Below are 14,700 nucleotides of genomic sequence, written 5' to 3' on the forward strand. Positions count from 1 at the left end.
GAGACGGGTGCGTGTCCTTGGCCGTCCGAGGGGCCAGGCGGGAGAGCTCGTGGCGAGAATGGCTGTCCCCGGCCCCGGGATTCCCGGCCCGAGGCGGGGCGGCCGCCCGCGGTCAGGGGGCTGCGGGCGCGATGCGGCGGCGCCCACGGCCCCGGTCCCGGAGCGCAGAGCGGGCACCCCCCGCACCTGCCCGCGACCCCCGCACCGCCACACGCAGGAGCTGCACCCGCCGCAGAGCGGGCTGGGCGGGCTCCCCCCTGCCCGAGGCCGGCAGCTGTCCAAGGCCGGCAGCTGCACAGCCGGAACGAGCGGCGATCCGTCCCACCCAAGGCACGGAGGCGTTTATAGAGCTGGGTGACTGCACCAGTGCCGGGGAGGCAGCGAGGCGCTGGGAGCAGAGATCGACAGCCTCCGAAAGGAAATAAATTTGTTTAGAGTGGAACCGGAGGCATCACGTGAAGACACTGAATTTAGTACTACAGCCACGCTCGGGGCTGCTGCAGAGTTCCGTTATTTTCAGCTGTGTTCAGGTGACCGAAAGATCACATCTGATACTGAAGTATTGATAAAAGCAAACAATATGTTTTAGCCATGCAACCTGGTTTGTGACAGAGATTTTAGATTAAGTCATTTAAAAAATCGGAATTGCAGTATACCACTTAAGAGCAATAATGACTGAAAGCCCCTAGGTCTGCAGCTGTCTGTAGAGCTGTATTTTATAGATGTAAAACTTGTCTCATTTTCCTTTTTGTGGTGTGCAGTCTTGTAACTCTGAACATTGAGAAAACATTCTTATAGTATTGCAGTCTATTACCGGCAGCAGTCCGTACCGTGTTGCCACAATTTATATTGTATGTTGCTGAATGTCAATTTAACGATACCATTTAGGTACCAGACAACCACGTGAGGCAATGTTCAGCTCTTCTGGTAGGTTTTTCCTTTAAAATAAAGGTATTAATCATATACAAGTATGCACTGAATTTCTAACAATATGGAGAAGATGCTCCTCTTTAAAAACATAAAAACAGAACCTAAAAAGGAAGCCAGTGAAAACCTGATTTACGCATGCAGTATTCTGACTGCTTTTCAATCAGTAAGTTACAGTGACAACTTAAAAAAGCAGGAGATGGTAGAGAATTAATAACGTTACCTAAGGAATCAGTTATATCTATTCTATTTAATAGGAGCTATTTGAAAGCATCAGCTATTGCTGTGTCTGTAGAGAGTCATCAGGCAATGCACACACAGGAGTTTCATACCTGTGCAAATAGCAGCACATGGTCACATTATAATTACAGGTTTCCACACACTCATTTTCTTTATTTTTCTGTCTTCTCTTACCCTTAGTGAGATCCATAAAGTTAAATACTTAAGAGACACTGCATGAAAGCAGGAAAACCAAAATTTGTGTCACTCTGTCCCCAGAAGAGTAGAATCACTAGTGAAACAAACAGCTGATAGAATTATTCTTTTAGTTCAGGCTCTGAAATAACAGTGGGAAGAAATGTTCCATCTTATGTGTCTATCACCATCCAGCACTGAAAACCAGGATGAGGCACTGGAATGAAGTGGCATAAATTAACTTTTGAAACTTTGCTTCCAGCCTTTTTTGCTTTGGCATACTGTGCAGAAGGCATGAAATGGCCTTTTATTCATCACTCTGTGTGACATTTTCAGGGATATTAAAATATTCTTTACTGGCTATTTTGACTTTGTTAAGGGTCAGGAATAAAAAAAGCTAAAAAGTCCTTAAGATTAGATGAAAATTAGAATTCTGGTGTCTATCAGAGTTAAACTGGGTTTTCATAAGCAAAAAATAGTGAAGTCAAATTCATGCTACACCACATTAAGCATAAAAAAATGCCATATGGCACATAATTAATTTTGTTGACTATGAACAATATATTTCATATTTCTATGAAAAAATATATCTGTAAAAATGTTTGCAGGCTATTTTTAGCAAAAAAGTACAAGTTCTGACTGAACTCTCACTTTAGAAATGGAACTAGTACTCAATTATTTATCTTGCTGTATGCTAAATTGAAATAGACTAATTTTCTGCTCTGCAGGTTAGGAAGCAAATATATGATATGAAGCTAATTGTAGAAAACAAGGGGATGTTAAATTCCTTCTTTGTGCAGTATGCTCATGATTAGACAGACAACTTTTTACATGCCCTTGACACTCACAAACTATTCAGCTTATGGAGATAAATCTCATCAGACATTTCAAGTATACACAATACCTTCCTATTGATGTCCCACATAATTTTCAGGTAATAATTCATTTTACTGATCAATTATTTTAAAATAATGCCTGGGGGAATAAAAAAGCTCTACTTAAATACCAGGCCATCACTGAATCAAGACTGCTATCCACAGGCACTCCTATTACGACAGAGATGTTATGCTAAACTTACTCGGTTATTTACTAATAGTGGAGTGTTTAAGTATCGCCATCTTATGGTAAAATATGTAACAAAAATTTATATGTAATTCTTCAGTCTCTGGAAGATGAACATTTTATTTCAACCACAGTAATTTATTGCCCATGCTTTTGAATTCTTTTTTTTTTTTTTGCTAATAACCTTGATATAGAATATTGACCCGGTGAGGAAATGTTTCTTTAACAAATTGAAGACAGCTCACTAACAATAAATTTTAACACACTTAGTGCTAATTACTGAGTATCTATTTAAGATACTTATTAAATGTTGTATTTGTTAACTTTATTCTATTTTTTCTCTGTATTTACATGGAAAAATAAAAAAAAAATATTGATGATATTTCATTAAAGGTCTGTTTCCAGTAGAGTGACTAGACATTCAGCAGGAAGCCAGCTAAAGGGAAAGAACTTCAATATAAAGCCTTTCCTTTGTCTTACTCTTGAAAGAATTATCTTGAAAGAAGAAACTGTTCAAGATTAGGACATTTCTAAGAGTTACTGCTAGATGGCATATCTGTGCTGTTTTTCTATACCTGGAGTTTTCTGTAATGGCCTTCACAGTATGTAATGTGGACTTCTTTTGTAAGGGTTGCTTTGCTGGCCGTCATTTGATAATCACAGTAGTATAACCAAGCAAGCATTTTACAGTCAGGTAAAGCTGCTCCACATAGAAATCAAGCTCAGTGTGTTTCCAAGTCTAGATGGCATTTTTTAAGTTTAATTTTGAAAACTTAAATAGATCTGAAAAATCTGTTCGTGTTTCAATGCAGTTAATGAACTTCAGGCTTTTAAATTTTATAATGCCTATATATCCTTCATCTGTTCATTTCCTTTATTTGAATTTTGCAAAAAATGTTTCAGAAGACAAGTGCCAAGTACAATCCCAAACGGAAGCTAAGTGTAGTATCATTAGGGACAGTTACAGAAAGCAACTGTGATTTATGTTCATTGCTTGGGATAACGGGATGTTTGGGGAATGTTAACACTAAAAAATAAAAGCAAATTTGAAAGCAGTCATCTATTTTTGCATGCTTAATTAAACTTTGCATTTTGATCTTTGGAATGGCTGTGTTTCTAGATTTTAAAAATTATGATTTTCCCACATAGTCAGACTATACAAATAGCCACTAAAATCTTTCTCTTCCCTGCATTTCAAGAACTTTTCAGCAGGAAGAGTGCCCTGCTTTAGTGCTGCTTAGAAATGCAAATTAATTCATCCCTATTGCAAGATTTTATAAGAATACTATGTACAAAAAAGGGTTACCACAATATACTATTATTATTGGAAATATGACTCACAGGACTACAATACACCACAAAATTTAATGGAAACCCCATTACCTACTTGGAAATTAATTGACCCTGTTTCCTACAGTATTAGTAGTCAGTCAATATGGAAATCATACATAATTATTTAGCCTGCAAGATTTAAGAATGCTCTAAATCATTAATTGCTGAATGTGGTCAACTCTCACTTGGTGCCTGTTCTCCCATTTCTGTGCAATGTGATTCAAAAGCCATTGAAGAACATCCTATTACTATGAATATATCCTGGGCTTTCTCCCAGATGTCATTCCAGTTACATCACTCTCTCTCTAGTAACTTCAGTCAGTGTGTAAACACCAGACTGTTAACGCTACTGGTTCTTCCTGCAGTGATCAATCCAGTGCCTTCTGACCTTTCAGACCTGGGAGAAAAAGGATGCTTCATATATTTTCTGTTCATCTACACTCAATGTCATACATCCACCATTATGTTATATAGAATCACAGAAAGGTATTCACTACATCATTTTAAGTAACATATATTAAGATATTGGAAGAGAATATGCAAAAACACGCACGTGAGTGACATCTGCAGGAGAGTGCTAACTCTCCTGGTGCTATCAGACATCACATGGTCTTTAAAGGCTTTTTAAAACTGTTGATGCTATGGAAAGAGGTCTTTTTTTTTCTCTGTTTAAAAACAGATTCCTCTTTTGCTTACTATTATGACTGCTACTCCTTTAAATACACTCAAAAAACAATTCTATGTGTTATACTAAATCTCAAAAAAAATTGTATATGTATGTATATGTATATACACAGACATATTCTCACAGGAAACAATCATTTTTCCATTAGATGCATATTGCCTTCAGGTAACCAGGCTTCCAAGTTTCTTCTGTATTTGGCCAAGACATAAGCCAGTGAAGGAGAATCAATTCACAAAATATGCAAGGAAGAAAAAGAAGCAGGGAAGGGGACTGTCAGGACCAGGAAATGCAGTATTGCAGCTATTAAAACAACATTAAAACAGCAGCTCTCAAAATGGTGTTTCTGCTTGGCTAACGATTTACCATAGTTGTAAATTTCAAGTTAAAATACATGATGTTCATAAGGAACCTATGAAGAAATGAGCAGGGAGTCATCAGAGAGAGTCCAGTCTATTTTGGGCACTGAAGTCCCCTTTTTCAATACTGTAGTATGACAGAAATGCTTCAGGGCATCACTTAGGCATTCTTACTGAATCTTCACAGAAAACCAGTTAAAATTCAAAAGCCTTCTGTAAATCTTTGCATCAGTAGTCTGGGAGAAGTCCTCTCAAGGACCATCTTTCACAAGAGCAGCAGTCCATTGTACTGCTTCACTCCACAAGGCAGTAGATTTCTTGTTTAAGATGAAACCTAGAGAAAGGTTTGTGTGCCTGGGTTTGAATACAGAATTCTTTTCATAGTAAGAATTCAGAAACAGTGAAAAACTACTCTTACTTTCAGAATTTCAGAAATTTTTGGATTTACCTCAGATTTCCAGACCAGATCTATTATTCCCATGTTTTTAAACCAAGATGTGTGACCCAAGCACATGGTTCTATCCACGTTAACGAGTCCACCTAAGAACTTAGCCAGCAGAATTCTTAGTCATCTAGGTCAGTAAAAAAAACAGAAATACAGTAGCAATACATATTACTCTTAAAAGTACTTGGAAATGTATCTTGGAGACAACTTCCTATGTCACAGCATTACTTCCAAAAATCAGTGATACTTCACTGTAAGCATGAACTGCAGCTTCCAATTTTTTCATTAGTGACTCAAAAGCAACTGACTTTCCATCAGCAGCACAATTTACTAGAACACTTAAAACTATTTCAAAAACATTTTTATTGTCATTGTTTTAATTCCTGACATTAAGGAGCTTCTAAGTCTAGATTTCATTTTGTTTGGAATTGGAGAATTCATATTTCTGTCTTAAAGAAACACCATGACACCAGAATGCAAAATAATAAGGCCCTCTGTATGGATTAGCTTATCCCCATTCCATCCTGTTTGGAATAGGGCTAAAAGATTTTTCAGTAAGTAGGGAAATAACCAATGTATCAGATAAAGTAAGTTAGTACCAGTTGTCTAGCGAGGTATGTGTTGTCTAAAACTAAATGATCTCTAGGGGTCCTCTTCAATGGCCAGCTTCCAGAAATAGTTTCCTAAGAACTACCTTTTCCAACAACATGACTGATTCATATTAATTAATTGAATACACCAGACAATGTCCATGCTTAGGGAAGGAAACACAGAGCACACAATATTGGTGATACAGGCAGTTAACATTGAGAAGATAACTGTATTAATGGATAGAGGAGCATACACAATAATTTGCTTACTCGGAGTTTCATGGTGGTATCACACATAGCATATGCTTTTTGTCATGCTGTCATCTGCTGCCTTCAGCTTCCGGACAGAGGTTTACTTCTCAGAAAGGCAAAAGGAACAACCAGGTATATTTTTCATAAGTCAGTAAACAATGATAAATTGGAACTTGAGTTATAGCCAAAGGCCTATTTAATACCAGACCTGTGGATATGGAATTTTGTCAATTCTCACCCAGCTGCTTCTATAGCTGTGTCTCTTCACAAGAAAGAAAAACATTTTATGTAATTACTCATAAAATATGCACTCCTATTTATTTAAAACTTTTTTCCTGAGGAAGAATTAGAGAAACTTTACTGTTCTGACCTCTTCTGAGCCTTTCTCAGACTTTTAAAGCACATAAATAACTAACCTAAAGCAGCCCCAGATAACACAAATGTAACGTGTTTCATCCTGCATTCCCCTGAAGAACAGTCATCTGTCTGCTGCACTGCCTTCTAACTGAACAAATCCTTGGAACTGTGATTTAATGTTTCTGTTTACTTATTTCACCGAAAAGCATATCAGTCAGCATAACAGTCCTCATAACAGCAGCTTAAGCAAATTCTGAAAGCAAGTAGCCCTTTTCACTGCTCTGGTGTTGGGAAATTGTGTTTGCTTTCTCTGCAAGCTGTAAAGTAACCTGTGAGGGGGGAGCCAGAACAACTGGAAAATCCTAACTCTGTTCAGAGTGAGAACTGAGTGAACTCTCTTATCAAGGGCCAATCACAACATGGTGAATATTATTCTTAAATTATTGGGAGATGTTATTAAAAAAGAGTTTTGTAGAGAATTTCACGAACCCCCTAGTTTAGAACCAGTGCTACAGGAAAACACTTCCAAATGCATTTCAGTGTGTCTCCTTTCAAGGAGACAACTAAGCACCTCAGTAATTTTCCATATATGATATTGTAAATGTTATTTGAGTTTGGACTTCAGTCTTAAAATAGATTTACACAAATATGAACTTCAGCACATATAGAATACATTAATACCTGTGGTGACAGCAAATATTATTGATCTGATTATAAACACAAACCTATCATATGCTTCCTTATTCATATTAAATGGGGTTTTTCAGTCTCAGCCTCCCTACTGCAATTATTTTTTTCCTATTCCTTTTGTATAATCTCTTAAATATTATCCTACCTATTCTACCTTTTTATAGTAAGGCTGCATTTTCAATATATGGTATCAGGACTTTTTTTCCAAGAAAATACATAGAAAAAAGTGTAGTTGTAACATTGAACTATTGTTACAAACAGTAACAGATAGTAGATAGAATGGATGATGGTACAAGAAATGTAGATACAGTTTTAGATATGTGCACTCAGTTCAAATCAGGTGTGTCACAGGTTTGAATTTCTTATGAGGTCTCAGATCAGTATTGCTTGCTGTCATCACAGGTATTTCTGGGCACTTGCATAAAGAATACAGAGATGTATGTCAGGCAGAGAAGCCTAAATACAAAGATTGCCACTGACCTGTTTTCCCTCCTGTTTCTGAATACCTGCATACTTACCAAAACACTAAAAACATGTGTGTTAACAATCTCCCATGAGGATCAGCTTTAGCCACAAGCAAAGATTATGGTCTCCTATATTTCTGACTTTTTAAAACCTCAATTCCCTTCTGACTCTTTAACCCAAAGGCTAATCCTACTTCCACCTTTGCCTGCCCCATAACAGGCAGGAATCTGCTGACTTCAGATACCTCCTCAGTGCCCAGCACAAATTTTGCAAGTGCTCTTGCTTTTCTTTGTGATTAATATGTTGATATGAAAATGATATGGACATTACTGTTCAACAAGCTCAGCAGTATGCATGTTAGGAACATATGCAATTAAACTAGGTATACAAAAAAAGCAGCTGAAAGATGGGTGAGTAAACTGGAAACTATATTCCATACTGTGTCACACAAAAATTAGTTTCCAGTTTTATGGAAGTGTCCTGGCCCAGAAAAATATACTGAAACCAGAAGCAAAGAATAGAAGTTCCTCTGAGGTAGGAGGGCATGTAAATAATAGAATTGGCTATGTCTTTACTCCACTACTGAATTTGCATATAAAACTACTGAAGTTATGTATGCATCACGTATTCCCACATTCTGTGATATGACAGGTTCACTTATGACATCAACAAGTCTGTTAGTTGTGGCTCTTACAAGGTTAAGTAGCTCATTTGCATTCTAATCCTCTTTAATAAGAAGTTTATAAAAATAATTTTTAATGACCTTCTGCTAAACTAGTTCTGCAGACACTGCTAAAATAAGCACTTCCATATTAGCAGATGGTATAGAAATACATTTCTACCTTGTTTCCCTTCCATACTACTTGCTGTGATCAGCAATCTATGCAGCACAATTCGAGGAGTTCAGATTTCTGTGCTGTAGTTGTCGTCTTTTGCTGATCTTTCTTTGCCCTCTGGACTTGCTTTTTCTCTTAAAGCCACATGCATATGCTGTTCAAGTTCAGGTCAATGAATGTGAGTATCTTCACTGCAGTGATAGAGTAAAATAAGCATATCCAAAGTTCCAGGTACTGACCTTATGTTTATATATTGGACCCTGCTGGGTTTAAATGGTTGCTGTTGTCCTTATATGGAGTGGATGTTGCTGATGCAATTCTGTTATGTCCTTTCTGCAATGTTATGTCCTTTCTTTAAAACAGCAAAATACAACCTCAGTCTGCGGAGAGATCTATACAGATACTTGTTCCCCTTCTGTTTCTCAATGAAAAAGACCGTGCATTTGAAGAAAATTTTGAATGGAAAGATTGTCTTAATCAGTGTTCTCAGAATGCTCCATTTATTTAGACCATGGTGTTTATCTTTTTTAGATATGAAGTGCTCCTTCTCTAAGGTGGTCTTTCTCACCTCAAGCAATCAGAATGAAAAACTGCATTGGCTAGAACACAGTGGTCATTAAAAGTATTTCATGAAGCAATAACTTGCTTTTATGAGTGCCACCAGGGACTACATTGAGGAATTTTAGAGCAGCCAGAGAAGTACAGTTTCTCCTCCCAAAAATACCTTTATTTATACTTCAGTCAGTGCTAGCTTTCCCCCTCTTCCTCCTCCTGCTGTGAGCTCCAGAGGGCAGCACGAGGAAGAAGGCAAATGCTACACATCTGCTCTTCCAATTCCTTCAACATCATCTGTGTGTGGAGGGATGTACAGGCAGATCTGTTCCTCTGCTTGTCAGACTAGACAGTGAAATTATCCCTGAATGAGAAGTGAAGAGACATGCTTCCTTTGGAGATTTCAAAACCAGAAGAAGACAGAATGACATGGCTTCCCTGATATCTCTGATAAGGCCACTGTATAAGAAGCCACCAGGCAATACCAAAAGCATTTTTTAAATTTTTGAGAAAATGAAACAAATGGGATTTTGATATAATACTGGCAGTAATCTGTATTATTCAAATTTGCCCAGTTCTAGATTTGTCAAGTGAGAAAGCTACAGTAATGGCTATTACCCCTATGTGCATACAGGAGAAAAATTTACCCAGATGCTCCTGGCACTCATACTACATTCACCAGTGTCTTTCAGGAATAAAATTAATTGCTCTTGCTGATAGCTCTTTCCCATTTAGAAATACCATAGAAATTAAATAATATTAAGACTGGTTAGGCCATTGAGTCCATCTCCTTACAAGGGACATGACCAGTTTGTGTTTTCTTATATGGTTTCCCAAATCACTTTCTGAGTGGATGATAATAGTGATGTAGTTATTGAAAAATGTGCCTGATAAGCCCTAATTGCCTAGCTTTTCTGTTAAATAGAAACAAGGTTGCATCTTTTCTTCTTCAGAATTTTCCCAAACTATATGCAAGTATATATTGTCTAACACTTACATGCCCTTTCTCATTAGCATTTATGGACATAAGCTATTTGTATTTTGTGATTTTCTGTTTTTAATAGCCTCTGATGCCTAAGAATGACTGATGTTATATTTTCCCTAATTAGTCTGGACTCCTACCTCCAGTAGCTATTTTTGTGTTAAATTATCACTCTTTTTTATCCATTGTCATAAATTTCAATTACAGTTCCAAAGACTTACTGTATCATGCCATCATTAGCTTCCCAAACTTAGGCAGATTTTATGAAACTAATAAATGTGATATTTTTCTTTTCTAATATTTTTGCTTCCTCTGCAAAAAAATCTGCTATCATTAGCTAATTTACTACCAAAGTCCTTAGGCTTCTCCTTTCTTCTCTCTCCAAAATGCTCATTGTTATTCTGTACCCACACACTCCTTGTTTGCAATCTTGGAATGCTTTCTGACTCGCCACATTCCTTACAGGTGCCCCTAACAGCTAAGGCATTTGTGTTTGCAGTATTTAGTTGCCTTTAGAGGATGGCTGCTTTTTCCAGGAACCTGATATCTTTTGCTTTTGAGAGATTCTTAAAGAGTGTTGCTAAGTTTTGACAGATTCTTCCAGTCCCCTCTATATCATTTCATATGCTGAATTTTATTATTTCTATTATTATCTTTAAAGTAATTGAAATAAATTCCTCTGAGCTACAAATAAGAGCATGTCAAGCCAACTGCACTGTTTACCTAAGGAAAGTATCCCAGCATTACAAGAATTCACGATTGTGGTTCATGCATCATATATGTTTGATTTTACTTGAAAGTCCATAACAGACGGATCTAGTAACTTGTTCATTGGACTGCAAAGACTTTCAGCTGGACTTCTAAGGGCATATATCCAAATTCTGGAGCATTTACTCCAATTAGTATCAGTTTAACTAAAATGCTTTATGGCAGGGAGTGAAGAGAGGCTGAAGAACCCACCACTGCCTAAAGGTGCCTTTTTTATATATTCATTGTTTTGGGAGGCCATTTTTTAATATAAGTCTGCTTGAACAAAGTATGGACTGTAGCATGAGGAACTAATGGTCAGCATACCTACCACCATCAATTAAACATAATCTGAAGAAATATTTAAAATAATCTACTTGCTCATTTTAATTCTTTTTAAAAATTATATCCAGTCAGAAAATTCACATTTGCAGATCAGGCATATTACTTCAGAGTCCCTGCATTTTCTGCTGGACTCTGAGTTCAAAACATTTTAAAATTGGCAGCATCCAGTTAGAGACATCTTCATGCCAAACAGAGCACATCCTCCCCATTTCCAGTCAGTGAGGCTTTGCACTTCTGTTTTCATGAGGTGTGCCCAGACCTACAGTCACTGATGTTGGGGGAATTCTTGCCTGACAAAATGTCAAGGCTTATTCCACAGCATGAGTGCCATGGTGTCTGTTAATTACAAGAGTGCTTGGAGATCAACTTCCTTGAAGAGTAGCTGGCTGAAAGACCAGATATAACACTAGAGGTAATATGGGAACTTTGGAACAAACCCTTAAGTGCCTAACTGTGTATACAGGCTGTGCCACTGCTGACTCTTAAAAATGAGCTCTAAATCCAATTCAAAGCTATATGCTAGACCACCTGCACTGTTTACCTTGAAACTTCAGTTGTCAAATGGCACCAAAATTGTTAATTCTGAATTGTGTCATTTGAAACAGTGCCTACATTATAAATGCTGAATGCGTGAGATATCAGCCTTATAAAGTGTAGAATCAATTTCAGTTGAAAAGGCTGTGATACAGTGAGAGCTTGTGATGAAAAGAAGGATGAAAGTAATAAGGACTTAGCAGAATGTGCTAAATAGTGGACACATTGTGAAAAATGTACTAGATATTCTGAAAAGTGGGAAGAATAGGCTTAGAAAGGGAAGATAAGAAACCCAAATGATAACGGTGTGAGGATAAAAGAAAGAATTCTACTGGGAACAGCCTGAAAACACTGAAAATGGAAATATCTGAAAAAGTTGGATGATATCTTGAGGACTGTTTTGTCTTTCACAAAGGCTCTGATCTATTAATAAAAATAAGACTAACGGTATGAAAATAGATTGGGACTGGGATATATTTCATTAAAAAATATACTGCTGAGTGTCTAAAGAAAGCCCTGTGGTTGTACCTCTCTCTGCCTGTCAGCCAGCTGTGAATTAGAATGTTACCACACCTGTGGCAAGGTCAGCAAGCTTATGCCCATCAAAGATTATCTCTGCCAGATAAGCACATGAGCACAAGATGCCTATGAAGGAAATGAGGATGAATAATATCAAATGATTCAATATTTTTCTTTCCTAACACAATGCCCTCAGCAGATAGGAAAGAAAACAGAAATAAAATCTTCCATAAATAGTTATTCCAATTTTTAAACAAACCTAGGTTAAAAGTGTTTATGCTACTTTTCTAGCAAGCAAAATCAATGATGGAGTAGCACATTAGTGAATACTGTAATATATTTTTTAATACAAGTTTATATTTTTACTTGCATTTATGTAGGGCAACAAATTTTGCATACTCACTTAAGAAATACCAATATACTTAAGGCTTATCAGTCCAAAGTAGCTCAAATTTTAGCTTTCAGATTTGTGAATTATTCATAAAATAGTTACACACCAGGAATTATTTATAGAAATGTTGCTGAAAATAGTACTCTGTCTGCTGACTGATTCTAGTAAAAAGGAAGACAATTTCGTTAAATTGTTTAGATCAAATTATCTGCTTAGCCTTATTATTGAGTATACAGTGCAGTCTATTTTTAACTATAATGGCATTCTCAGCACTTCTCAGGAGAGTATGATAGAGCCTAAAACACTCCAATGCTTATGTTCTGTAGGCCTACTGTGAATGTACAATTATGAACAGATTCAGTATGAATTTGCTTTGAATTGCACTATCTTTCACTGCCTTTCTAGGAACTGCTAAGCCATCCTCTTCTGTTTGTGTCCAGTTTTGTCTTTTGAGGATATCATACACTACTGCAGAAGAAACAATATATATTCCTATGAGAAAGAGTAAATAACATGACTTTTACTATGGGATTCACAAGGGATTTATATAATACAATATCAAGACCATAAATTTCCTTATTCTGTAGCTAGAAAAGGAATGTGCTGTAGTTACGTTAGTCTGAGGTACAACTAAAATACATTAGGACACCTAGGCCAGTGTTTCTGCACAAGGATCAGTGGAGTTGCAAACAGTCTGCACTGCAGCAGGGAGAGAGTGACAAAGATTATGGAGTGACTTAGAGCCAAAGAACATCAGAGAAGCATCTGATCCTACAAGCTCTGTCCTACAGAACTGGTCTAAGGTTTTTGTTTATTCTTGCTGCAGAGTTATAAGACATTGTATCAGAAAAACACAATCACACTGCACTCCAAATCAAGTTCTTGGGGAAAAAAATTATTTTATTTTCCTATTTCAGTACTCTTTTTCTATTACTCCCTGGGGGGGGAGAATAGTTTGGATTTCTTAGATATTTTTGCTCTGTCATTTCCAAAGATTCATTAAAGGAAAAAAAGAAACTTGTGAGCTCCCATATATGAGCGTCAGGAAAGCATAAATGGGAGTTAATTTCTTCATTAATACCAGACAAAGTGATCGCACTTTAAAGGGAGGAACCATCAACAGTGGATCTTTTCAGGCAGCATATTGCTTGGATGATTCTATGGATTCAGGATGTTTCAAAAGAACAAAAAAGAATTATACTTAGGATGCCAGAACTTGTACCCCTTTTGCTTTGGCCATTCCGTTTGTATATGGTGCAGGAGGATAACATAAAATTACTTTATCTCTGGTCTCTGTTTCTAATTGAGAGATGCTGCAGCCCCTAAGCACTGTCAAAAGTCAAACAGGCAATTATACCAGTTGAGGATCTGACTCTAACTAAATTCTTTGTTATAATTTTGTGGTGTTACTGATCCTGCCATCCCCAAGCCAGTAATTACTGGCTGTGCCTGGGACTGACACCTGCACAGCACTAAAAAGTTAGATGAGACAGAATCTGGCCACCCTTATTTAACATCCTTGTCCCCATTTTATTCCTTCCCTCTTCCTCAGTAGAGGAATCCTAAGCTGAAATAACAAGGCATTTTTTGCATCATTACTGTCACCAGAGGTGACAGTCAGGCTGATTCAGGACCCATTCTAGTGCTGAAGCAAAGTTTAGCTGGTTTATGTGTGGTGGAATTCTCAAATGCCTTTTCTCCTCTGTTTGAAAAATTTTTAAGAAAGAAAGTTATTCTATTTATTGCCTGTTCGTCATTAGCTAAATAAAACTGCTCCATCAATATTTAGTTCTGGTAAGACTTTAATATTCAAATAAACCCATATACTCCAGCAAACATGTCCATTATTACAGGTTACTTGGAGTTGATCAGGCATGTATAAAGATTTTTTTTTCCCCCTAAACGATATTTATTGATTATGTTTGGAAAGAAAAAAAATCACCCTGAGTGTCTTCATTCTATATGTCCAGTGAACCAATGAGCAGAAGGAATGTTCAGAGAACAAAATCATGACATCCTTTACAGTGGTGTAAACAAGGTACCACACTGAAGGCAGTCACATCAGGGTTAGTTAGATACCAGAAGACACAATGGGACTCACTACTTTTTGAGAAGACAGGTAAATTGCATAATATACTGACATTTAAAGCTTAGAGTCACCACTAACAACCACCTTAAGGTACGCTCAGAATTGCATTTCACACACAGAAAGGCTTATA

The 14,700-nt window shown here is 37.1% G+C and overlaps 1 protein-coding gene across 2 annotated transcripts in view; it reads left to right on the forward strand.

The window, feature by feature from the left end:
* The window catches only part of OLFM3 (olfactomedin 3), a 54,559-nt gene that overhangs the window by 474 nt on the left and 39,385 nt on the right, over positions 1 to 14,700 (forward strand). The gene's annotated exons all lie outside the window — the stretch shown is intronic.

The sequence above is a fragment of the Corapipo altera genome, unplaced genomic scaffold (assembly GCF_003945725.1).
Source record: "Corapipo altera isolate COAL_440 unplaced genomic scaffold, ASM394572v1 57, whole genome shotgun sequence".
NCBI lineage: Eukaryota > Metazoa > Chordata > Aves > Passeriformes > Pipridae > Corapipo > Corapipo altera.